This window comes from Halichoerus grypus, chromosome 6, assembly GCF_964656455.1.
Source record: "Halichoerus grypus chromosome 6, mHalGry1.hap1.1, whole genome shotgun sequence".
Taxonomy (NCBI): Eukaryota; Metazoa; Chordata; class Mammalia; order Carnivora; family Phocidae; genus Halichoerus; species Halichoerus grypus.
In genome coordinates, this window is record NC_135717.1 from 114011458 (window position 1) to 114037088 (window position 25631).

The following is a 25631-nucleotide window of genomic DNA, read 5'->3' on the forward strand; positions in this document are numbered from 1 at the left end:
TTAACTTTCTCGATGACTTAATTGAAATCATAATTCTCATCGTCATCATTTTTTTAAAATACCCTATGCGTGGCAGGTTTTTAATTAGTGTTTTTTTTAAATTAATGATAGCAATAATAGATTATGTGGGATTAGAGCATACTAAATCCTTCTCTAGAGCCCCCTGACCAAGAGAATGCTACTCAGAAATAATTGTCAAATTATACACACTTCTGGAGAGTTGTCCTCACTGCTCAGCCATTCTTGAATTGACCTTTTATTGGCTTCTCTATCACATTTCCTCAACGGCCATTCTGTCTTCACTACTTTTTTTTTTTTAAGATTTTATTTATTTATTTGTCAGAGACAGAGAGAGCACAAGCAGGGGGAGAAGCAGGCTCCCTGCTGAGCAGGGAGCCCCATGCGGGGCTCAATCCCAGGACCCTGGGATCATGACCTGAGCCGGAGGCAGACACTTAACTGACTGAGCCACCCAGGCACCCCAATCTTCTCTACTTTTTACAATTTTTCACATCTCCTCTCAGATGTAATTCTTATTTGTAAAAAGTTCCTTATTTTCTCCTCTGTACCCTTCAAAAAGTCTGTGCTATTTTATGTTTTCACTCATTTACTAATTCATCCATTCATTGAAAAATGTTTAGTGAGCTCCTGTTCCGTGTGGAGAACAGGTGTGAGGATACAACAGTAGAAAGACAGACACAGTTCCTTCCCCGTGGATACGCAGAGACCATTTGAACATCTCTTGGTACGCTTCCCATCCTTTCCTCCTCTCTTCCTTTCAAAGACCAATGGCTCCCCTCTTCCCTAGGAACTTGGAAAATTTAGCCAGGTAGAAAATAAAAACACAAAAACAACAACAAAAAAAACCCCCCACAGGCTTAAGAGTTGAAACAGATCTGGGCTCAAATCATGATTCTACCACTTAGTAGTGATATGACTTTGAGCAAAGACCCTCTCTGAGCTTACGTCCTGATCTGCGGAATAAGAATACCCAAGTCACAGTGCTGTGGGAACACGAGGTAAATATGGCCCAAAGCTGAGTAAAACCTGTGGCCCGCCGCAGACACTTGCTGACAGCATTGCCATCATCATCATCATCACACCCTCAAGCTTCCCCACCCTCACATAGACTTTCAATTATCCTTGCTCAGTGGCTCTTTCTCCTCTATCTGCAGAAGGATGTGGCCACACCACACAGATCCTGGGGGCCACAAAGGAATGTTTCTCCCTAGCTCCCAGGGAACTCCCACTTCCATTGGAGAAAAGGTGTTGCCTTCCTGAACCATCATCGGAACCATGCCTTTTCCTATCTCCGTCTCTCTCTCAGATATGTTTTTCCTCACCTCTCATTCAAAGGATGAGATGCTGATGACAAATGCATACACACGGGACCTCTGAGAAAGAAGCTTTACTTTAACTGGCTCTCACTGTGCTCAGTTGTGCACACCTGGCCCTTTTTGGTTACACTGGAAGCGAAGATCAGCACATAAACTATAGGGCCTTTACCTTTCAACTTCCCAGAAAGTATTTTCTTTTTTTTTTTTAAATATTTTATTTATTTATTTGAGAGAGAAAGAGAGAGTGGGGGGAGGGGCAGAGGGAGAGGAAGAGAGAGAATCTCAAGCAGACTCCGTGCTGAGCAGGGAACCCACTGCGGGGCTTAATCTCAAGACCCTGAGATCATGACTTGAGCTGAAATCAAGAGTCCAACGCCTCACCGATGGAGTCACCCAGGCACCCCTTGACAAAGTATTTTCAATTGTCCTTTTATCTTCCACTCAGACTCCACCAAGGAATTCATACAACTGCTCTTACTAACCTCACTTAGGGGTGAGAACTTTGAGTCCTCGGTTGGTTAAGCAAGTCGCGCAACAACAGGCTGGATGGTGGTGGTGGAAAGGGTTGCGCCACTCTTTCTGGAGTCTGTTCACCAGGAGACAATTCTCTCTTCTCCAGTCATATCGCAAAACGGGGAGTTTGCTGCCCACAGAAAAGAGTCTAAAGGGAGAATGACGTAAAATAAGAGGACAGAGATTAAAGTGGATGGAAGAAAAATCACGGTTTGAGAAGTAAAAGAAAAAGCCTAAATCAGCATTTTTAGCAGCTTCCCTGGGGGTTGCTGTGCAAGGCTGGGCTGTCCTCTCTACCAGAGCATTCTGATTTGTCTGCAGATCCTTTAAAACATCACTCACTCATTCATCATGGATTGCTCAGCTACTGAAAGCCCCCTACACTGGTGCTGGGCTTGTAGGCACCCAAGGAAGCCAGAAACCACACTCCGAATCATTCTCTATTGCTGGGATTTTGTGATAAATGCCAGAAGTTTCAACTAGCCCACAGGACTCCTCTGTACAACAATCACAGATGACCTCACCCATCCCACTGGGGGTCCAGGGGCATCCTCCACAGCGGAGTTCGAATCTGTGTCTCAGTTAAGTTACCTCTTGTCCTGGAATCCTGGCCCCATCGTGGGATTCAAATAGAATTGTGAAGAAATATGCTCTCGTGTAAGATATTCTTATCCAACTTCACTCCAAGAGCTCAAATGTGCTCCACTACATTCATGTGAATTGACCGGAGACAATGGAGGATGGAGAGACAGCCCAGGGCTTCTCTAGAAGGCAGGACTCTTTCACCTTGGGCTCAACTTTTATAATACACATTGGCACAAGATCATTGGCTGAGGCTCAGATGTTTCTGGAGAAAGTTTAGTATGTATATTTGAGGCCTTGATTTACATGGGAGCCGAAGAGCTTCCTAGGAAAAAGACTTGAATTGTGTATACCCAGGGGGATTAAACACAACAAACACACGCACACACACACATGCACACACACGTGCATGCGTGTGTGTGTGTGTGTGTTCAAAGCATGCCGGTGGTTCCAAAGCAGCCAGATTACAGGGAGAATGATGGGGACCACTGAGGGAAAACACTCCATGAGGGAGGAAGGTCTCTGGCCTTAGGAGCTCAGGGCGCTGGTGATTCTAGGAATCACGAGGAGCCTTATACTTCTTGGAAGTCAGTGTTACTGAAACCCAAGTACAGCAGGACTCTATTTTTAACAGCAAAAACATATGATGGGATTCCAACCTCAAAGGCAGACATTAATTTTGGTCACACCCACTGGCATTAGGAACAATATTCTAGCTCAGTGGCATCACTGTAGACCTATCAGGTGAGAGACTGAGAAATTAGGAAGTCAGCAATAAGCAGGGCTGATCCGTGGACACATGTGAGCCCGACTGGAGAGTTCCAGAAATTGCTGAGGGGGGGAATACTGTCTAATCAGCTAAATGCAGATGCCCCTACCTTTAGCCTTTCTCAGCTATTTTAGCAGCCAAAGACAAAACAAAACAAACAAACCAAAAACCCCAAAAATCCAGTTCTCAAAAGAGTTGGTGAATAATATTAAGATTTTGGAAGAGCTTCAATAAATTGCACTCCTCTTCCCCACCTGGGTTCTGAACAAGTTGAGGAAATAAAACATAGGTAGAGCCAATGGGGGTCAACTCGGTTGCTGCTAAAGACCAGGCTGAAAGAGTAGGCTTTAGGTCTGATGGTCAAGTGGGCTGAAATTTGGCAGACTTACCCATAGGTAGGCATTTGCTGGACCAGGGCAGGCCCAGGCAAGACGGACAGTACAGAGAGATATGGTACTCTCTTGGAAGGTTCACTCCAAAAAGGAAGAAGCAGAGCTGAACCAAGAGGCCTAACAATTCTTCCAAAATTATGATCAGATTACTCACTCCAGTGCCCCAGGGGTGGAAGGAGTAAATGGGTAAAGACAGACAAGGCCTGTGTTTAGGGAGATCCTCATTATAGAAACTGGGTGAGGAGAAAGGTTCCTCTCTCTCCTGTATCCACCGGGGGTCTTCCAGGAAAGCAAATCCATGCGAGGACATTAATTAGAGAGTTAAGAAACACAGGGAATTGGTTATAAAGGTGTTAGGGTTGCTGAAAGAATATTCTGGATTGGAGGAAGCATCCCAAAGACCAACAACTGGGAAGCCACTACCCATCCTTAGGGCTGGAGGGACAAATGAAGAAGCTGGTATTACCTGAGCCCAGGAGCTGGGGCCACTTGGGAGACCCTGCGCATCATAAGGGGCCTATTTGGGCACGAGCTGGAGCCACACAGGAGTCGTGGTGGCTGCTGGATAGGCCTCCGGAAGCAGAGGAGAAGGGCAAGAAATACCCTGGCTTCTCCTTTCCTCCCAAACTCCAGTCTCCAGCAGTGCCTCTGATGGGCAAACCTCGTCTAGAGCCGGTGGTCAAGAGAGCCCGAGAAGCAGAGCTTGTGACCGTCAGACGGACAGAGCACAGGCAGGGGACGGATCTGAGAGCAAACAGGCAGCCAGCCAGCACAACCTTTAACAAGGAAGAGTTTTAAGAACATTTTTGGCAGTAGATTAAAGAGGAATTCATATAGGGCGCCTGGGTGGCTCAGATGGTTAAGTGTCTGCCTTCGGCTCGGGTCATGATCTCAGAGTCCTGGGATCGAGCCCCACATCGGGCTCCTGGCTCAGCGGGGAGCCTGCTTCTCCCTCTCCCTTGGCCTCTCCCCCTGCTCATTCTCTCTCTCTCTCTCTCTCTCTGTATCTCTGTGTCTCAAATGAATAAATAAAGTCTTTTTAAAAAATTTTATAAAAAAAAGAGGAATTCATATACCTATCACGCAACAAAGCCTTTCCAAATTCTCTTTATTTCTTCAAATTTCTCCCCCTGCAGCAGTACCATGTCTCTCCCCATCTCTCCTCCCTGTGGAGCGCTCTCTCTCTATCCCCGTGGCTGTCCTCTGCTCCCCCACCCCTCTCTCTGAATCCCTTCCACAAGAGCCTTGTTCAAAAGTCACAGGGACTTCGGTTGCCCCCACCTCACCTTCCCTATCAAAGATGGTGCTCCTCGGGGCTCTCTCGGTGGCCGCTCAGGGCTTTGAGATTGGGTGAAGGGTATTCATGTGACCAACCTGGACATCACAGTGTAGTCGAGGCAATCCAATTACCCAGCTGAAGAGGGAGTATTCACCTGCTCAAAAGAAGGTCGTCAGCAGGAGCCCTGCTGCTTTCCTTTCCTCCTTCAGTTTAGAGCAATTGACCACTTGGTTACCCTGGTTAATGCCCAAGTCAAAATACAGCCCCTGCAGCCCCCACCTGGCCTACAGGGGTGCTTGCTTTGGATCTAACAGAACTGAAAGGACCTCTTTCTGTTTCGTTTTCTTGGAACCATAGAATTTAGATATCTGTGGTTTAGCTCACGGGCTCACCTTTGGAGGGTGGTAATCACTGCTATTTCAAGGTGGATGAAAAAGATTAGAATAGTGCCTGGGACATAATAGGAATTTGAAAACTGTGTGTTGATAACACACAGCTAGATTCTCTGATTGCATTTGCTTGCTAGGCCTGCCATAACCAAGTACCACATCCTGGGTGGTGAAACAACAGAAATTTACTTTCTCACAATTCTGGAGGCTAGAAGTCTGAGATCAAGACTTTTTTTTTTCTTTTTTTTTTTTTTTTCTGGCCAGCGTTAGTTTCTTCTGGGGCCTTTGTTCTTCTGAGGCCTTTGTTGTGTGGATGGCTGTCTTTTCCCTCTGTCTTCACAGGTTCTTCCCTCTGTAAATCTATGTCCTGATGTCCTCTTCCTATGGGGACATGACTCAGATTGGATTAAGGCTCACCCTAATATCTCCTATGTCCAAATAAGGTCACATTTTGAGGTGTAGGGGTTAAGGCTTCAACATACGAAGTTTGGGGAGGGACATAATTCAGCCCATTACAATGATTCACTCGAATCTTATTGCATCTCATGCAATAGATTATTAGTATTATTATTTTATTATCTGAACTACAGAGGACAACACAAATATTTCCATGGTTACCTTTATTGTTGGTAGTGGCAGGATCAGGATTAGACTATGGATTTCCTGGCACCCTAATCCGTCCCTGATGGCTCTGTTAGGCTGTCTTTCCATCATGCTGGGATAACAGCATAGTTGTTAGATGATCAGGCTGGGTAGATATACCCAGGGGTCCAAATCCCAGATCTGCTACCTATTAGCTACTTGACCTTGGACCAACTCCTTCACATCTCTTGGCTGAGTCAGTGTAATGGGATAATAGCAGTCCCTTCCCCACTAAGAGGGATGAGGATTCAGTGAGATGATGTATGTTGTCAGAGAGGAAAAACTTTCCCTCTACACTCTTCTGTTTCGTCTTTGGGGGCCTGCAAATTAAACTAACAAAAGATAGATTAACAAGAGAAAAGGCACACTGCTTTTATTACTATATACATGCATGGGAGGCCACAGAAAGGAGTGAAGCTCCAAGAAGCAGTTAGTCTCAGGGGCTGACATACCATTTTAACTAAGGAAAGGAGGTCTGGGCTTCAAGCAGTGATAAACGATGGGAAAGTAGCTAGGAAATATATGGGAGAACTAATGGAAGATGAGGGTTATTTTGGCAAGGTCTGTTTATGCAGACTCATCTCAGTGTTGACTCTCCATTTCCAGAGATTAGAGTCATTCCTGCCTCCCTGGTCTAGGAGCAGAGAAGGAGGGAAACTTCATAAAGGAAAACTTATACTCCACGTTTAGACAAGTGGAGGGCAGAGAACTCTTCCTGTTGATTCTCAGTTGCCTTCAAATCAAAATAACCTAATGCCAAAGTAGCCCATTTTGGGGTGGCATATTCTGATCCCTGCTTAGCACCTGGTGTGGGCAGTCCTGGATAATCACCCATCATTACAGTCAAAGATGACCCTCCCTTGCAGCACAGCAGGGTGGCATGGGAAAGGGATGAAGCAGTTTTGTCTCTTCTCCAGTTTTTCTGCCTAGGCTTTCTTACAAACAAGATTTTCCACATTTAAAACTATCTGATCCACCCTGAAAACTCACTCAGGTCTGTCCTCACCTCTGCACCCCTTTGCCACAGTCCTGGTTCAGGTTCCTAGAGCGTAGACTGCCCTCTATCTAGCTTCCTTCCACCTCAGACACCAGGAAAAATGCAGAATCCTTCATGGGCTCCCGACGCCCTTACATCTTCAGAGTAAAGTTCAAGTGCAAAGCCCGGCCCCACCTGCTCTGCACCTAACTTTTCAGTCTGAATCCCCTTTCCCACCAGCTCAGCACCGACCCAATAGCTATCACCCACTCAGGGGTGCATTCTCCTGCCTCGGGGCTTTTGAGTGGGGGCTTCATGTAGTGCTCTCTCCCTTACTCAAATGTTGCCCGCTCTCTGTAATATTTCTCCACTGCCCTGTTGCCAACCCCCTTCCCGTTTTGGCTGATTAAGGTGTCCCTCTGTGTCTTCTCTGCTCTACAGAGCTGTAATTGTGCAATTTCCTCTTTGTCTCTACCTTTAATTCATAAGATATTTGAAGAAGGGACCACATTTCACTCATCTCAGAATCCCAGTGCCCAGCACAGGCCTGGCGTAATAGAGTGGGCATTCCTTATGTGCTTATTGAATGTAGGATGCCATTTAGTCTGTGGCACAAAAACCAACAATAATTTAATAGCTTCCTCTCTTGTCTAAAGTTCACGGCTTCTGTAAAGAATATGTGAGGTGAATAGCAGGGGGCAGGTAGTGATCCTACAAAAATATATGGGGGGAAGGAACGGTTGTAATGTAATGAAATAGACTTCATAAGTTTCCTCGAGGAAGATATATGTTAATTTCCCAAATGTATGAGCATCTGTGTATTTTCATGGAGAATATAGCGTCTTTTCTAACACTGAGATGCTTGAAATGGGATTATTTCCCTTCCAAATGAAAACCAATTAAATAAATTATATTTTTTCCCCTTGGTGCTTACAAAGTGTGGGAGTTGTCACCAAACATTACTAAATGTTCTAATTTAGTCATAAATGGGCTGAAAGAATGGAGCATAATTACTAAGTCCAAAGTAAGTTGTTCTAAATATTTTATCTTGTTCAGCATATGCTGCTAAAAAAAAACTGCTCGAACTATAATTGTCAACATTCGATTCACAAAAAGTAAACAACAGCTGAGTATAATGGGATGATAAAGAATCTCTCCATAATTCCCAACATATGGGAAAGAGTATGTCCATTTTGAAGTGAAAGATGATCACGTTTATCAACTGAGCTATTTTCTGTCTATAAATTCTTCCAGTTGGAAAAAACATCCCCAGGAAAACTAGAGGCATTTTCCTAAGTGGACAGGAAGACATAAAAACATGTTTGATTTTGGGGAGGAGGAATTTAGACTCACTGCAGGGATGGGAGGGGGCAAAGCGAAAAACACCTCATGTTTCTGTAAGAGCAGTCATTCTAGAGTTACCAGGCATGAAATGAACAAGCATATGTGGAAAATGTCTGGGTAAATTTCTATTTATCAGTTTCAGTTTCTGTGAACACACTCGGATGGGTGGAGCCCATGATACATCTTGGCAAGATTTGGATTCATTTTAACCTGGAGGACCATATTTCAGGGGAAGGCTCCTGAGAAGTTGCCTGAAGTATCTTTTTCTTTATCAGATGTTTTGTGCATGTGGATTTCGAGCTCAAAGGAGACATTTATAAACTATGTATCTTCAGAGGGAAGCACTAGAGGGGTGGGGGGTGGGGGGATGGGCAGGTACTTCCAGCTGCTCAAGAAGAGAAAGATGGAGCAGGTTTCCAAAGAGCAGGGCTTACTTCTTGGCTGAGAGAGACAAGGAGCAGAAGCCCTGCTAGGGGACAAAGGGCTCTGTGAAGAAATGCTGAGGAACAAGACTGCCCCTTTGTTTTTCCCCACGAATGAGGACAATCTAACTTAAATCCTTTCTGGAATGAGTAGCAGGGTTTGGGAGCAGGTATTGAATGAATAAATTTACAAGTCATTGAAACAATTAGTTATGAATAAAGCACATCTAGGCAGAGAGAAATAAACAAGAGGGCTGGCTCGCTGAGAACTCTCTAAGGAGGAAAGGACATGTTCTCTATGGTCCAATGTGGGGTAAAATACAGCAATTTGGAGGCAAAGAACTGCTTTCTGAACTTCAGTTTTCTGGAGATGATAATCAGGAGTATTGTGAATATACTTTGCCACTCTAAAACCCCATAAGTTTTACTTATCTCATTCTGCCTGTATCCTTGACGTGCTGTTCTTACAAATGATAGCATTATAATTAATCAGATTAATCTCACTGAATAAGAATAAAAGCTGCCTTTTCACAGGGTTCTTTGTTGTGCCAGGCAGTGTATCTGTCCACACACAGTGATTCTTTCTGTATAGAGACTCTCTGTTGGACTTCAAGGAGAAGGGAGGTGGGAGCCATAGAGAGAGCAGAGTAAACAGGTGCACACACACACACACACACACACAGCTCAGCTATTTAAGGTTACTCCAAGGAACATAAAACAGAAAAATTCTAAGAAAACAAAGGCACTTCAGGGAAAAACTCAGGATGACTGGCGTGAAAAATCTGTAAAGGTCATTATATGAATTCTTGATGGGTAAGATGGCATTCTCATTCCTGAGACACAGAAAATGGCAGAAGACCTGTGTATCTGAGGGGTTTGATTGATTTCACTTCCATCAGTATCTTTTGAAAGCCAGTGCTCAACGCTGACCAGGGAAGAGTTGAACAGGTGGCAAGTGTAAGACCCAGAATTGCCTTAGGCAGGAAAAAGTCACACGAAGCATGCCACACACCCAAGACAGTACAGGATGGATTGCCAAAGGGAATCCCAGAAAGGGTCTTTTCGCCAAGAAAAGAAAGAACAACAGGAGCTGAAGTAGCAGGGAAGAGTCTTACTATGCTAGCTGGTAGACATTCTAGCCCCTCTTCTTGTGAGGCACACAATAATTTGTTAAATATTTGATGATGATGATGATGATGATGATGGGAAAATGTCTTAAAAATAAAATGAAGTGAAGTAGGAGGAAATGGTGTGTTTTAGTGCCCATCCCACATCATTTAATCATGAGATATAACTGGATTTCATTGAATGCAGCATTGTAATGACACTGGATTCATGGTATGGATCCCGAAAGCAATATCCTAGTCATTCCCTTTTTTGAACAATTCTGGTCATTTGGATTCTTCCCTTTAAGATGTTCTTTTCCATCCATTATCTTGTCGGATGGTACTTACCTAACAACTAAGTGTCGAATTGGGAGATGGTAATTAGATGCCACATCCTATTCTCCTGGTTTAATTTGACCTTTTCTTGATGAGGTGTTTTCTCCCCTCGGGTACTGGCATTTGAGGCCACCTAGGCAAGCTATTTTGGTTGTTCCTTGCAGCAGAACTTCTCATATAAAGGGCTTCAATGTGAAAAGTCAGTCATTTCATTTTTTAAGTTAACATTTCTGCTGACTTAAACAGATTCTGCCCAACTTTTAGACAAAGGCATAGAACGGATGTGTATATTATATGACAAATGACAAGTGCTTCCAGAGAAGGTAAATATAATTTAGGTTCTAGATCGCTCCCTTGTCTAACTTTTCATTACTTCACTGACAATTGTAGTGATCTCCTTGCTGATGAGATTTTTGCTCTTTCCCCAAGCTGAGATTTATACTGACTTGAGATATATATTTTGGAGGAACATTTGTTTTGTGGTAGGAAGAGTGAATTATCTCTCAAGTTTTCCCATTGGATTTTTCATTAAAGATTCGTCCTCATTTCATGGTCCTCAGAGAATTGTTGATGCTGTGGTTTGTGTTTTTTCAAAGCAGATTTTTAAGTTGGCAGAATAATTATGCTTGCATTTGTCTTTTATGCTTAAAAAAGAATTGACTGTGCTTGTGGGATATCCATATTTTACATTGACTAATTTGATTATTGGGGATGCTCAGTTTTTTGGCCTATGGGGTTGTTGTTGTTGTTGTTGTTTTGCTTTCTTTCGTTTTAAGAGAAGGAGGTCAGCAGGGCACAGAAAGCCACTTCTCTGAGATTATTAGAATTTGGAGCAAAGAGTTTCAGAAAGAACTGTATGTATCCCTTTCCATAAATGACAATCTGTAGGCTTGCAGGAGAAAGAGGTCCAAGCAGGAAAAAGAGGCAGATTAGTTTCTGAGGAAGACTATGTGTTCGGATGCTTCTCGAGTTTATGATTTTAGGGTAATTTGGTACCACCATAATCACAATATTACCATGTATCTTTCTACACAGTAGTACCCATTTTAGCTCAGCCAGATTTATAGATGTTTGCTGATCCCTGCAGCATCTGGAGTTACTCATTCATAAATACTTAATGAGCCCTATGTAGGAGCCACTTTGGCTCTACGCAAGGGACACTTTTATATTAAATCTTAGTTGGTCCTAGTTAAGATCTCGTAAAGAGAGTTAGGCACCACCCTTATGGTGTTTATTACATTGTTTAAACATCCAGCATACATCTGTGATTCCTAAATAAGCGAACTCAAAATAGACTTGCTGTGATTCAATCATTCTGTATAGCAATTTCATCCCTTTCAATGTCGTGGTACCGTCTATCCTGACAGTACCTTTGCACATAAGAGCAGCTCAATAAATATTTGTTGATGGCAGACTGGGTATAGGTATGCAAAAGGTAGCAGCCCCCTCATCCCCCACTGGCCTGCACTTGACTGCCCCATCAGGGGCTTCTTACCATTTTCTTCTAATGAACTCTCAGTAGATAGCAAAGAAACGGGCCCAAACTCACCCCAAATCCATGTTTACAGCTTTGACCAGATTGACTATCACTCTTTAAGTGTGTAAGCACAAAACAGTTAAACAGTAGAACCCAGGGAGACAGGAAGCAGACGACTTTAACCATAGCTGCCACTACTGAAGGGGGGTGGGGGGTGGGCTGGCCTTTACTGTGTAAGATAAGAAGCATCCAGAGAGAAGAAGGAAGGGTACGGACTTGTATCCAGTGCGAACTCTTGGCAGGCACCCTACCAGCTGCTTGCATGAGCCGTGCTTGGGTCTCATAGCAGTCCGGAGCCATCGGCATTTCAAGGTAGAAAGGACGGGTCTCAGAAGCAGTTAAGTAACTTGCCCAAAGTCTCACAACTCACCTTTGGTAGACTGTGGACTTCGGCTCAGGCCAATGTGCTTGGAAGACCGGGCCTTTTCCATCCCGCCCTGCTGTGTCCATCCCACCTTCTGTAGTGAGGGGACACCTGCATGGCAAGCTGATCATTTGAGGTAGGCTCTCTTGATTTTAAGACTAAGATGCAGGTAATGAAGCATGTGCTGCATGTGTTTTTTTAGAAATGAGGAAACAGTGATCTCAGCCACGTGGCCAAGTCCCAGGGAACCCAGGCTAAGCAGGAGAATTGGGTTTCAGGAAGCGTAGGAAGCATATCAGAATTAGGCTCAAGGAGACTGGGAGGAGAAAGTCGTGTGGAGGCCAAGACCATTGTGGGAGCTCAGCCGGTGGAGTTCCAGGGTCTTCTGGGAGGCCTCTACCATGAACGAAACCAATGCATTCTCTGCAGGTTTGCTTCTCTGAGCTTCTCTGTTTCTCTTTCACTGTCAACTGGTTTCCCCACCTTGTACTCACCATCCTTTCTTACAGTATCTGTGGGCCCATTGATTCTGCTTCCTCTCCACTGCAACGTGCTCATGGCTCCTCTTGGCCCCCTTTCTACTTCAAAGCTCTTTCTGTTGCAGATTCTATACAAACTCTCACTGCAAACTGCCCCGTTCTCTCCAAGGTTCTCAATTCCAACTCCTGAGAGTTATTAGAGCCAGTTTCACCTTGTTTGGAAAGGCTTTTCCTGTCAGAATATCTCCAGGGCTGTTACCAGCCTATCAACTTTGATTGCCCCTGTGTTAGGGATCCAGCTGGGTGGAGTCACCCCAGGAGAGCTCAGGAACACCTCGCTCCTTCAGGAGTGCTGAGGCACTTGCGGGCAGGGTGACTGAAATGTTGACAGTGACTGACAAGAGTCAAAACTGATCTCCCATCAATAGCAGGTCAGCATTGGAAGGGGGAGATCCCGAAATGCAGGGACACAAGATGGTAGCTGAGCAGGGGGTGGGGGACCAGAGGCGGCACTAGGAAGAGATGAAAAAACATCCAGCTGGGAATTGAAAGTTCTTGGGAAATGAGCTTGCAGACCAGGAGTCATCAAAAAGACATCCGCTGGGAACAGCGACTTCTCACAGAGGAATCACCAGAGACCTCCGAGAACACTTCTTTTCTTTCTTCTGCTTGTGAATTTCAGGAAAATGTGTACAATCTCACTGACAGCAGAGATTTTCTTACTTCCTTGGTATAGAATCTGAGAATATGACATTCGTTGTGTATTTGTCTCTCTCAAACTTATTTTTTGAAATTATTTTTTTTTTTAAATAATTGACAAATAACACTGTGTTCGTGTCAGGTGTAAACCATGATTTGGTATTTATATATATTACAAAATGATCACTACAATAAGTCTAGTTAAAATCCATCACCATACATAGTTACAATTTTTTTTTCTCTTGTGCAGTGAGGACGTTTAAGTTTTATTCTCTTAGCAACTTTTGAAATATGCAATACAGTATTATTAACTATAGTCACCAGACTGTACATTATATCCCCCTGACTTATTTATTTTATAACTGGAAGTTTGTGCCTTTTGACCTTCTTAACCCAGTTTGCCCAACACCCACCCCTTACCACCGGCAACCACTAATCTGTTCTCTGTATCTATGAGCTTGGTTTATTTTTGTTGTTGCTGTTTTTAGATTCCATGTATAAGTGAGATCATATGGTATCTTTTTCTGTCTGACTTATTTCACTTGGCATAATGCCCTCAGGGTCCATCCATTTTGTCACAAATGGCAAGATTTCTTTTTTTTTTTTATGGTCAAATAGTATTCCATTGTATGTATATACCGCAACTTGTTTTATCCATTCCTCCATCTATGGACACTTAAGCTATTTCCATATCTTGTCTATTGTAAGTGATATTTCAGTGAGCATGGGTATGCATGTATCTTTTCAAGTTAGTGTTTTTGTTTTCCTGGGATAAATATCCAGATGTGGAATTGCTGAATGATATGGTAATTCTATTTTTAATTATTTGAGGAACCTCCATACTGTTTTCCATAGTGGATGCACCAGTTTGCCTTCCCACCAACAGTGCACAGGGTTCCCTTTTCTCCTCATCCTCGCCAACACTTATGTCTTGTCTTTTTGATTCTGGCCATTCTGACAGGTGTGAGGTGATATCTCATACTGGTTTCAATTTGATTTTCCCTGATGATGAGTGATGTGGAGCATCTTTTCATGTGTCTGTTGGCCATCTGTTTTGTCTTCTTTGGAAAAATGTCTATTCAGATTCTGTGCCTATTTTTAGTCAGATTGTTTTTGGTTTGGTTTTGGTTTTGGTTTCTGCTATTGAGTTGTACGAGTTCTTTATGCCTTTGGGATATTACCTACTTATCAGATCGATGATTTGTTAATTTTTTCTCCCATTCAGTAGGCTGCCTTTTCATTTTCTTGGTTGCTTCCTTTGCTGTGCAGAAGCTTTGTAGTTTGATTTTTTTTTTCTTTTGTTGCCCTTGCTTTTGGAGTCAGATCCAAAAAAATCATCACCAACACTGATGTCAAAGAGTTTTGTTCCTATGTTTTCTTCAAGGAGTTTCATTGTTTCGTGTCTGGCATTCAAGTCTTTAATACATTTTGAGTTAATTTTTCTGTGTGGTGTAAGATAGTAGTCTAGTTTCATTCTTTTGCATGTGGCTGTTCAGTTTTCCCAACACCATTTATCTAATGAAGAGACTGGCCTTTCCCCACTGTATATTCTTGGCTTCTTTGTCATAAATTAATTGACCATATACACATGGGTTTATTTCTGGACTCTCTTCTGTTCATTGGTCTATGTGTCTGTTTTAAGGCCAATCCCATACTGTTTTGGTTATTATAGTTTTGTAATATAGTTTGAAATCAGGAAACATGAAAGCTCCAGTTTTCCAGTTTTGTTCTTCTTTCTCAAGATTGCTTTGGCAATTTGGGGTCTTTTGTGGCTCCATGCAAATTTTTTTTAAAGATTTTATTTATTTATTTGAGAGAGAGAGAGAGTGAGAGAGAGTAAGAGAGAGCAAGAGAGAGCGGGGTGAGGGGGTGACGGGCAGAGGGAGAAGCAGACTCCCCGCCGAGCAGGGAGCTTGATATGGGGCTGGATCTGGGGACGCTGGGATCATGACCTGAGCCGAAGGCAGACACTCAACTGACTGAGCCACTCAGGTGCCCCTCTGTGCAAATTTTAGGATTGCTCGTTCTATTTCTGTGAAAAATGCCATTGGAATTTTGATAGGGATTATACTGAATCTGCAGATGGCTTTGGGTAGTATGGACGTTTTAACAATATTAATTCTTCTAATCCATGAGCATGGAATATCTTTCCATTTATTTGTGTCATCTTCAGTTTCTTTCATTAACGTCTTATGCTTTTCAGTGTATAGGTTTTTTACTTTCTTCATTAAGTCTATTCCTAGGTATTTTATTCTTTTTGGTGCATTTGTAAATGGGATTTAAAAAAATTATCTCTCTGCTAGTTATTATTGTATATAAATACACAGATTTTTGTATATTGCTTTTATATCCTGCAACCTGACTGAATTCATTTATTAGTTCTAACAAGTTTTTGGTGGGGTCTTTAGAGAGATCTGTATCATCTGCAATAGTGATAGTTTTATCTTTTCCTTTCCAATTTGGATGTTTTTTAATTTCTTTTTCTTGTTTAATTATCTGGGAGAAATTATTTTATTATATGACTAATGTACAAATGTACGCTCACTGTGAAAAATTCAAACAGGGGCGCCTGGGTGGCTCAGTCAGTTAAGCAGCTGCCTTCGGCTCAGGTTGTGATCCCAGGGTCCTGGGATCAAGCCCCGTGTCGGGGAGCCTGCTTCTCCCTCTCCCTCTGCTGCTCCCCTTGCTTGTGCTCTCTCTCTGGCTTTCTCTCTCAAATAAATAAATAAATAAAAGCTTAAAAAAAGAAAAAGAAAAAAATTCAAACAGTACAGATAAAGCCAAGTCTGCCTTGACTCTCTTTCCCAAATCCTGCTTCTTACCCAGAGGGCATTTGGGTAGCTTTCCAGATCTGATGCTATGCATATAGAGAGTTCCATTTGATTGTTTTGTATAAATAAACAGCCCTATCCAGCACTTTGCAATCTAGAACCACTTAAACCAAAGCAGATAGGTGAGATTTCTCACACCTCAGAAATACCTGCATCCAATTTCCACACACAGATACTGAATGCCATTAAAGTCTAAGTAACTGAGCAAATAATTCAAAGGCCAAAAAAATCATTTGGCTAAAATATAAAGAGGCACCTGGCTGATGTCACCCCTTATTCTAGAAGCATTAGACAATCCATGGCTTGGCTCCTGCCTGGTTTGGGGCTGTGAACTCTGTACACATTTACCTGATAAATAACAGCTGACCTGAACCGGTATAAAGGTGAAGGTTAGCTGATGAAAATGAAAGTTCTCTCATCATAAACAACTATAAAAAGTCACACCAGACAATAATAGGAAAGTGAGGACCTAAACAAACAAATGAAATTTTTATTTGACAGCCCTCCCTCCCCCAACAATTACTGTTATTTCCATTCTGGCCACATCGCCTAAAACTCTTCAGGGGAGAGTTGAAGCAGGAATTTAACCCTGCATGGAATCCTCACTGATTTATAATTTAAAATTTTATGAATTTAGGAAAACCAGCAAAGAAAATTATGAATTTCAAAACTCCTTTTTCTAAAGTGCGGTTTAATTACTAATTGTATGTAGCCACTTAAATAGTCTGACTAGGACCATTAGTTTTTTAAATGATTGGCAATCAGGGCATCAATTAGCAGTATTTATATATGAACATCTGCTAACACCTATTTGCTTAATCCAAAACCAAGCGCCGATGCACTATTGTAAACCACAGGAAGGCAAGGATTCTATGTTTCTTTTTTTTTTTTTTTAAGATTTTATTTATTTATTTGACAGACAGAGAGAGAAAGATCACAAGCAGGCAGACAGGCAGGCAGAGGAAGAGGGAGAAGCAGGCTACCCGCTGAGCAGGGAGCCTGATGCGGGGCTCGATGCGGGGCTCGATCCCAGGATGCTGGGATCATGACCTGAGCCGAAGGCAAACGCTTAACCAACTGAGCCACCCAAGCGCCCCTATGTTTCTATTCTAACACCCCTCCCTTGCCCCCTGTATACACAGGACACTTACTATACCTCATGCATGGGCTTGCAGTAAATGCATATTGACTGTCAAAAACATAAACATGACAAGGCCCTAGAGATACAGGAATGAACAAGACAGACGAAATACTTGTCTTCCTAGTACTAATATTGGAGTGGCCGACGGGGACAGAAAATAACCTTAAAATTAAAATCATTTCAGATAGTGATCAAGGAATGAAGAGAACAAACCACGGTAAAGGGAGAGGATGATTGGAGCTGGGTGTATTTTAGTTAGTGTGGGCTGGGAGGTCCTCTCTCAGGGAGTCATTTAGGTTGAGACATGAATGATGGGAAAGAAGCCTTTAGGCTAAAATCTGTAGTACAATTGGAGAAAACAAACAAATCCACAAAAAGCAATTAGCAAATAATGAAGAGCTACAGTGTGGGAGTGATGAGCATGAGGGCATTAACAGTCAGGGAAGTGAAAGCTGTATCTGGAGTAAAGGAGGAAAAACTTGTTCTCAATCCTCTTAAGATCCCTGGCTGGGTCTGAAAATCAAACTGACAAAGACAGATAAACAGAAGAAATGCACACGAATTTATTTAGTGTAAGTCTTACCTGACACGGGAGACTTCATAAGGAAACAAAGACCTGAAGGAGCAGTTAGACTTGTGTGGTTTTATGCCACGTTGGTTGGAGAGTGGACAGTCATGGGGGAATATGACAGGGCAAGGAGTATCTGGTAAGTGAAGCAAACTGGGGAAACCTAGCAAGTCCTGTTTGTTAGGATTCTTCCTGGCAACCCTTTGTCTTTGGAGATAAGCATGCTCCTTTCCTCCAGGGATTGGGTGTAGCAAGGGCACCTCTCACATGAGGACTTTATGACCTGTTTCAGGGAAGAAGGCAGAGATGGGGAGGAGGTCAGAGTGACCTTCCTGCTTCTGCCATGTTCTCAAACTCCTTCGGCTTAAAATACCCAATAGGCTAAGATGCCATATTTTGAGGTATGAGTCCTGAATGCCATCAGTGGTCTCAGTATGTCTGAATCTGGTCTGGGTAGGATTTAGGGTGAAAGAAGAAGGAAGGGCGGAGGACTTCACAGACAAGGACAGAGGTGAGGCAATGTAGGGGAGGGAGGCATGAGACATAAGGAACCACTCCCTGTTGGGGTCATGCAAGGACATGGCCAGTACCTGAGAGTGGGTGCCTCCTTAAATCGTGTGCACTTCTTGCCTCTTCTGCCTCCCCCTTGTCCCAGGGCTAAGGATGGGCATGACTTGAGCAGAGAGCAAGGAGACCTCCTGGCTGAGAAGGAAAACTGCAGGGCTGGTGCTGTCACTGCAGACTTGGCATTGCTCTGAGAGGGCTTGGCACGACTAGCTAAGTCTCAGTGCTCTTCTATTGAAGGAAAACAATTTCAGGGAATCTCAGCATCAGACAAAGCCACTCTGTGATCATGATGGATCAAGATACAAACAAGACCACTTCATAATTACATCTGAACACAGACAAAACTCGAACCTTGTCCAAGTCACGATACCAAACATCTCTCCCAGTGAATATGGTGGACGGCTGTTTCTTTATCAACTACACCCCTAGTTTCCCTCTAGTCTGCCCTCTCTATACCTAACATTTCTAAAGATACCAATCAGAGAATGAGCCAGCCTCCTGATAACACCCAATCTAGAGCACAGCCCTGCTTCCTTGAACACTCCCCAAAATCAGCAAGTGCAAGCCTATGTCCTGTAGGTCTTTTTTAACACCCCCCCCCCCACTGAAACACCCATGGGTTGTGTAGGGGTGCTCCTGGTGGTCTTTGCTGGAGAGCACTGACATGGGTAAGAACGTGTCCCACTGGGGTGTGGAGGGGAACAAGATCAGGTGGCAGTAGGAACTGGTCGGTTTACGAGGTTGAGCATGTAGGAGGGCTCCCCAGCCTTGGAAGCTAGAGGCCATGGGAGGGGAAACTCGCTGTCGGCCCTTTAGGAACTGAGACTGGTCCAAATGGAAATTGTGGTACTGGAAAGTTGATGTGCCACGCACACGGTTCATGTGGGTGTGGGGTTTCATGATAAACTGATCTGAAGAAAGATTTCAAAAATAGTTGGCTTTCTCTGATCGGAGTTTTGCTAGCTGGGAAGGTGATGCCGGGTAACTTCTCAGCAGGGTTTGAACTTTGAGTGCTAGGGAAAGAGCAGCCTGATTCAAAGAGGGACAGATTTCACTAGGATACACTCTGTTATCTTTGTTTTACATTTAAATGAAACATTTGGGGGCTACATAAAATTTGGATGACACATTAAGGGCAATTTCCTCAGCATGATTCAAGTTGCTGATTAGAGATCTGAGGCCTCCTGGAGAATGCTCTTAGTGCTGCTGATTGGTTAAGGGCTGTTTCCCAATGCGGGGTGGGCTCATTTTCCCTGGGAGAACTGAAAAGCAGCACCTTTCAGGCGCAGCCAAAGTGAACTCTCTCTTCAAAAAGTCTGGTCCCCTGAGCTGAAGCTCTTGAGCTCTCTTCCTAACTACACAGGAAGCAATGAAATGTCAGCTGCACTGTGGGGTGAAGAATTAACCACCCTCTGAAGAGGTCTGACCTTTGTTCCTGGCTGCTAGCGGGTAATCTCTGGTGTGAATCTTCTGGGAGCAGTGATTTAGATGGGGGGTTGGCCACCCCAGAAAGACCAACAACATGACTTGGGGCCAAGGCTTTGGGTCTTCTAGTATCAGTGGCCTGGAGACTGAGGTCAACAACGTGCTATCAGTCAGTCAGTCCATCATGCCTGTGTAATGGAGCCCCAAGAAAAATCGAACGCTGAGGATGAGGTGAGCTTCACTGGTTGGCAAGACCCTGTGCGAACTGTCACACATGGATGTCATACAGCACATCTCCCCTCCCTGGGTCAAAGCCCACAGAAGCTCTGTATTCCAAACCTCTGTATTTGGACTCTGTCCTATGTGTCTTTTCCTTTGGCTGACCTTTATCTCCATCTTTCCCCTGTAATAAAGCATAACTGTGGATAAACCAGCTTTCAGTGAGTCCCGTGAGTCTTTCTAGAAAACACCAAACCAGATGGTGATTTTGGGACCCATTGAACTTACATTGGTGTCAGAAGTGAGGACAGTCTTGGGCACTGTGCCCTCTACCTTTGCAATTGGCCCTAAAGCTCTCACACGCACCCTCTCAGTAAAACCAGACCCCAGGCCCTGGGAATAAGGAATTAGTTTGCTCCCAGGAACAGTCTATACTGAGATTGGGAACATTCCAGTTTAGAGTGCTGGTGGTGGAGGAGAAGGGACAATGTGCTCCATATCCCCCTGCAAACCTGACAAGAATCTATCAACAGTAAGTTTACCAGCTAACTAGAAATATTAAGGGAACACGCTTAGATAGATTTTAAGGCACCTGTGCATGTGGAAAGCACAGGGTAGAAGAAAGAGCAGTAAACTTGAAAACACCAAACCAAGTCTCTAGCTCAGGCTCAAACTCTAGAAACCTCTGTTAGTCTATATAACTCAGTCTCCCAGGCTTCAGTTTTCCCATCTTAAAGTGAGAATGATGGTCCCTGGCCTGATCACTCCAAAAGGTTATTCGAATGAACAAATGAGATAATGTGTGTTAAAAGTTTAGAAACCTGTTGGGGTGCCTGGGTGGTTCAGTTGGTTAAGTGTCTGACTCTTGATTTTGGCTCAGGTCATGATCCCCGGGTTGTGAGAATGAGCCCCACGTCAGGCTCCATGCTCAGTGAGAAGTCTGTTTGAGATTCTCTTTTCCTCTGCCCCTCCCCACCCCCCGCTCTAAAATAAATAAATAAATAAATCTTTTTAAAAAAGTTTAGAAACCTGTGATGTGATATTTATAGAAACAGGCAATATTAATATTGTCCTATTCCCAGCCATTTTATGGATGAGACCCAGAGGGCAGAAGTGACATATATTGCAAGTCAATAAAACTGGGACTCCCTATCCCCTAACTAGCATGCTGGTGATTTTTTAATAAAAGTTCGTTGTACGGGAGTATTCCCTTGTCCAGGAGGCAGGCTTTCAATGACCTCCACTGTTTAGAATAAGCAGGGAAATGTCAGAACACCGAACAGCTGTCAGGAACACCACTTTCCAATGGAAGCTTCCAACCGTACAACCTGGAAGGTAATCTAAAATTAAGTGTACCAATTTAACGGTTTATTATTTGTTCTATTGAGAGCTACAAAATAGGTGGGGTAGAGCAGCTAGAGGCCAGTAAGCAGATGTGAGAGAAAACACCATCAGTGGCATCAATTTCAAGCAGGGACGAAATAGCCCATAATTTGTTAGCATTGCCAGTCTCCGTAATGATGTGCCCGAGTCATTAAGAGAGGTTTAAATGATGTTCTGTTTGCCCTAAAAGATGGCAAAGAAAGGAAATAAAAAATGTAATTATTAAAAAGACAGAGACGAGATTATCATTTTGTGTAGATGATGTCATTGCATAGAGAGAAAGCTTCGGAGAATCAACTGAAAAACTTTTACAATCATACATTCATTAACCTCAGTTTCCTCAAAGTTATTGTGAAGATAGCACTTGCACATGGCCTGGAACATGGGAGGTCCTTGGCAAGTGGCAGAGAATAAATACAAGCCTCATGTACAAAAGTCTAGAGCTTTCCAGCACACCACAAACTTACTAATTAAAAATTATAATGGGGAAAAAAGGGATCACATTTGAAATAGCAATAACAAGCCCCAAAGCCAAATTCCCAAGGAAGAAAAAGAAATCTGAGGCTTATAGTCTCCTGTGATAAGAATGTTCCTCCCTAATTCAAAGAGATACATGCACCCCTTATTTATAGAAGCATGGTTAAAATAGCCAAACTATAGAAGCAGCCCAAGTGTACATCAATAGAAGAATGGATAAGGAAGAGATGGTGTATATATACAATGGAATATTATTCAGCCACAAAAAAGAATGAAATCTTGCCATTTGCAACAATGTGGATGGAACTAGAATATATTATGCTAAGTGAAGTAAATCAGAGAAAGACAAATACCATGTGATTTCACCCATATGTGGACTTTAAGAAACAAAACAAACAAGCAAAGAAAAAAAAGAGAGAGAGAGAGAGACAAGCCAAGAAACAGACTCTTAACTATAGAGAACAAACTGTTGGTTACCAGAGGGGAGGTGGGTGGCAGGGAATGGGTGAAATAGGGGATGGGGATGAAGGAGGGCACTTGTGATGAACACCAGGTGATGTATGGAAGTGTTGAATCACTATATCATACCTCTGAAACTAATAACACTGTGTGTTAACTGTACTACTGGAATTAATTGAATTTAAATTATAAATAAATAAATAAATAAATAAGCAAACATCTAATTGGACATGTCAGAAACTGAACTAATCTTCTCTATCCCTCCTCTAGCTATACTCTTCCTCATGTCAGTGGATAACAACTCTACCCTTCCACTGGGAATCCTGCTTTCAGCATGCATCCAAAGTCTGACTGCTTGTTACCCCTTCCACTGTTACACTGTGGTCCAAATGTCATCACACCCCACCAGGATTACTGTAATAGCCTCTGAACAGGTCATCCTGCCTCTGCCCTTGTGTCCTACAGTCTATTTTCAGTACAGCAGCCAGAGTGGTCCTGTCAAAACCCAAGTAGACCATGAACCTTCCGATGGCTCCTATCTTATTCAGAGTGGATGGCAGAGTCCTTCCGATGCCACACAAGATCCCCCTTCCATCTCTGACTGCTGTCCCACTTTGCTCCCTCCGCTCCAGCCATCGTGGACTCCATGCTGTTCCTTCAACACTGCAGCCACCCAGAACGGCAGAGTGTACGGGGTGTAGATACACCGTATCTACACATCATCTACACCCAGAGCCTCTGTCCTTGCCGTTTCCTTCACCTGGAATGTTATTCCTCCAAATATCTACATGGTTTACTCATTCCCTCTGTTAAGCATCTTCTTCAAATGCCATCTCTTCAGATGAGTTCTGCTCCAATCACCTTGTTTATCGTTGCCAGAAGTCCCCACCTCCCAGCCCCTGTCCTGGCATGACTGACCTTCATAGACTGCTCTTGTTTTCCCCCACGGCCCTTACTACTTTCTAATATATCATACAACATACTTATTAATTTTGCTTGTTATCTCCTTCCTCTGTAGACAAGCTCCACGAGGGCAGGAAATGGTGTCTGCTTTGTTTTCTAATATCAACCTAGAACAGTGTTTCACAGATGCTCCATATTTATTAAGTAAATGAATGAGATTAATTGGGGGAATGAGAAATAGATGAGGAACTACTTTCTAGGCGTCGAAAAGATGAACAGGAATCATCAAGAAGGGAATTTTACTTTTTTACTACCTATACATTTAAAAGTTTATCACATATAAAACTCAGAGATAGGCTACTACACATATACTTTAGAAAATGCCCAGGCCTCTCCCGAAGTAAGAACTTTTTAAATTTTAGAGTAAATGAGTACTCATAATAAAAATTCAAAATTCAAGTCTTAAGTCACTTTTTCCAATTTTGGAAAAAAAGATTTGAGGTTATTATATGCACTTTTGCTGAAGCCTGCCTACATGGCTTTATGTTTTCTCCATAGTATTGATATAAATGTGGGTTTCATTATGGGAGTTTTACTCATTTTAGATTTCTATCCATGCTTGTTTTTAAAATTCCTATCAGCCCCTTGTTCCAAATTTTTATTTTCAGCACTATTTTAAGCAAGGGAAATCTAAAAAATTAGGAAAGACATTTTGAGCCATCACTGGAACTTAAAATAATATTTTTTTAAATGCACATGGAATTATCTTAATGATATTAAATGGCTTTGCTATAAATAATCTTCTAAGGATCTTCTATAAAAAGGTTGTAGGTAATTAAGGCCAATTTTTGACATTGTTTTTCAATCAGAAGTGTTTGGATTGAAGCTGAGAACAGTCTAAGGAGACTGCTGGTTAATGCCCCTGTGTTCTGCCCGGTGCAGGGGGAGGGGGGTACACCCAGGGAGCTGTCCCACTCCCCACTACTGCCCTCAACCCCCTCCACCCCCGCTCACTGTGCAGCTGAGAAAACCGTAACTAAGTTAAGCAAGTTCCAGGCTGAGTGGTTAAAACCATGATTTTGGTTTGATTGCCATAAAAGCTCCAGAGGGCAATTCTTTATTTCAACTATTTATTAACTGTTAGTGTTCATATTAAAAGCATAGGGAGTTATGAGGAATAAGGTGCTAAATTATTCTTTTCTAAAGAAGCTAACATTTAAAATTTCTGAAAATATTCATTTCGTCTATAACATTTTACTGGGAAATATATGCAAATATAGAAAGTACTAATACAAATATACAACTTAACAAATTGTTGTCATGTAAACACCATGAAACCACCATTAGGTCAAGAAATAGACTGTTGCCAGGACCCAGAAGACCCCTGCCTCTCTTCTTCCCTTCCCAGAGGTTACCACTAGCTTGGCTTGAAGAATAATTCTTTGCTTTGCATTAGAGTTTCACCACCTAAGTACACACCCCTAAAAATTACATTTGTCTTGTTAGTGATCTTAGAAAAACTTTCAGTCCTTCCCCATTCAGTATGATGTTAGCCATGGGTTTTTACGGACACCCTTTATCAGCTTGAGGAAGTTTCCTTCTAGTCCTGCTTTGCTGAAAAATATTTTTTTTATCATGAATAGATGTTGAGGTTTGTCAATTGATACTGACCATGTGTTTTTCACCTGGGTCATAAGTTACGTCCAAAGTCACACGGGAGTTGGGGAGCGGGAGGAAAAATGATTTTTTAAAACATTTACAGCATGTTCGAAGTGTTAGTTCTTTGCCGCCACAAACTATTCCTCTGCCATCAATCCAAAACCATCACAGAATCAATTAGCGCAAATTGATTGGTCTACATTGTCAAAACTGCCTTCTCTTAAGGACCTCAAACAGTTCCGAGTCCAGAAAACACCGCAGTGTCTGCTCTGTACCGAGTGCCTCCCGCGGCCGGGAAGTGAGACCACATAATTATAGCCTCATTTTATGATGCCGCATCATTCGTTCTGTTTAGTTCAACGTGAGGACATCAGCTTATTTAGAATTTTCCATTTGACATGCTCTCCTTTTGGGGAAGAGTTGTTCTAAAGGGTTATAAATAATGACAAGCCTGAGATTTTTATGTTTAAATTGGGCACAATGATTTCCACCTTATTCCCCAAACTTCCCTTCTTTTCTTCTGTTTGACATATACAAGCTATTTAGACCTGTACCCGGCTCCCATCTGAAAGAGGTGACACAGGCTTATGAATGGTGTTTGAGTATCACGTTGTGTGCTGTGTTTAAAACACAGCAACAGTCTGAAAAAAAATATGGTGAATTGTGTTGATTGATTTTGAATATTGAACCAGCTTTGCATTCCTGAGATAAATCCCGGTTGGTCTTGGTGTGTTATTCTTTTAAAATAATGCTGGATTTAACTTGTTAAGATTGTTTTCAGGATTTTATATCTATGTTTATAAGGGATACTGGTCTGCTGTTTTGTTTTGTTA

At 42.7% G+C, this 25631-nt stretch overlaps 2 long non-coding RNA genes across 5 annotated transcripts in view; one reads left to right on the plus strand and one right to left on the minus strand.

Annotated features, from left to right (window-relative positions):
* The window catches only part of LOC144382364 (uncharacterized), a 28489-nt gene extending 16298 nt beyond the window's left edge, over positions 1-12191 (minus strand). The window contains exons 1-2 of one of the 3 annotated variants that reach the window (XR_013449166.1): positions 11995-12059; positions 1820-1998 (exon numbers count right to left, since the gene is read on the minus strand). This is a non-coding gene — a long non-coding RNA (uncharacterized LOC144382364). Of the gene's footprint in view, positions 1-1819; positions 1999-11994 lie in introns of all 3 variants that reach the window. The other 2 variants (XR_013449165.1, XR_013449167.1) reach the window with 2 other exon arrangements.
* The window catches only part of LOC144382366 (uncharacterized), a 51176-nt gene continuing 37615 nt past the window's right edge, over positions 12071-25631 (plus strand). For both annotated transcript variants that reach the window (XR_013449177.1, XR_013449176.1), the window contains exon 1: positions 12071-12124. This is a non-coding gene — a long non-coding RNA (uncharacterized LOC144382366). The remainder of the gene's footprint in view (positions 12125-25631) is intronic.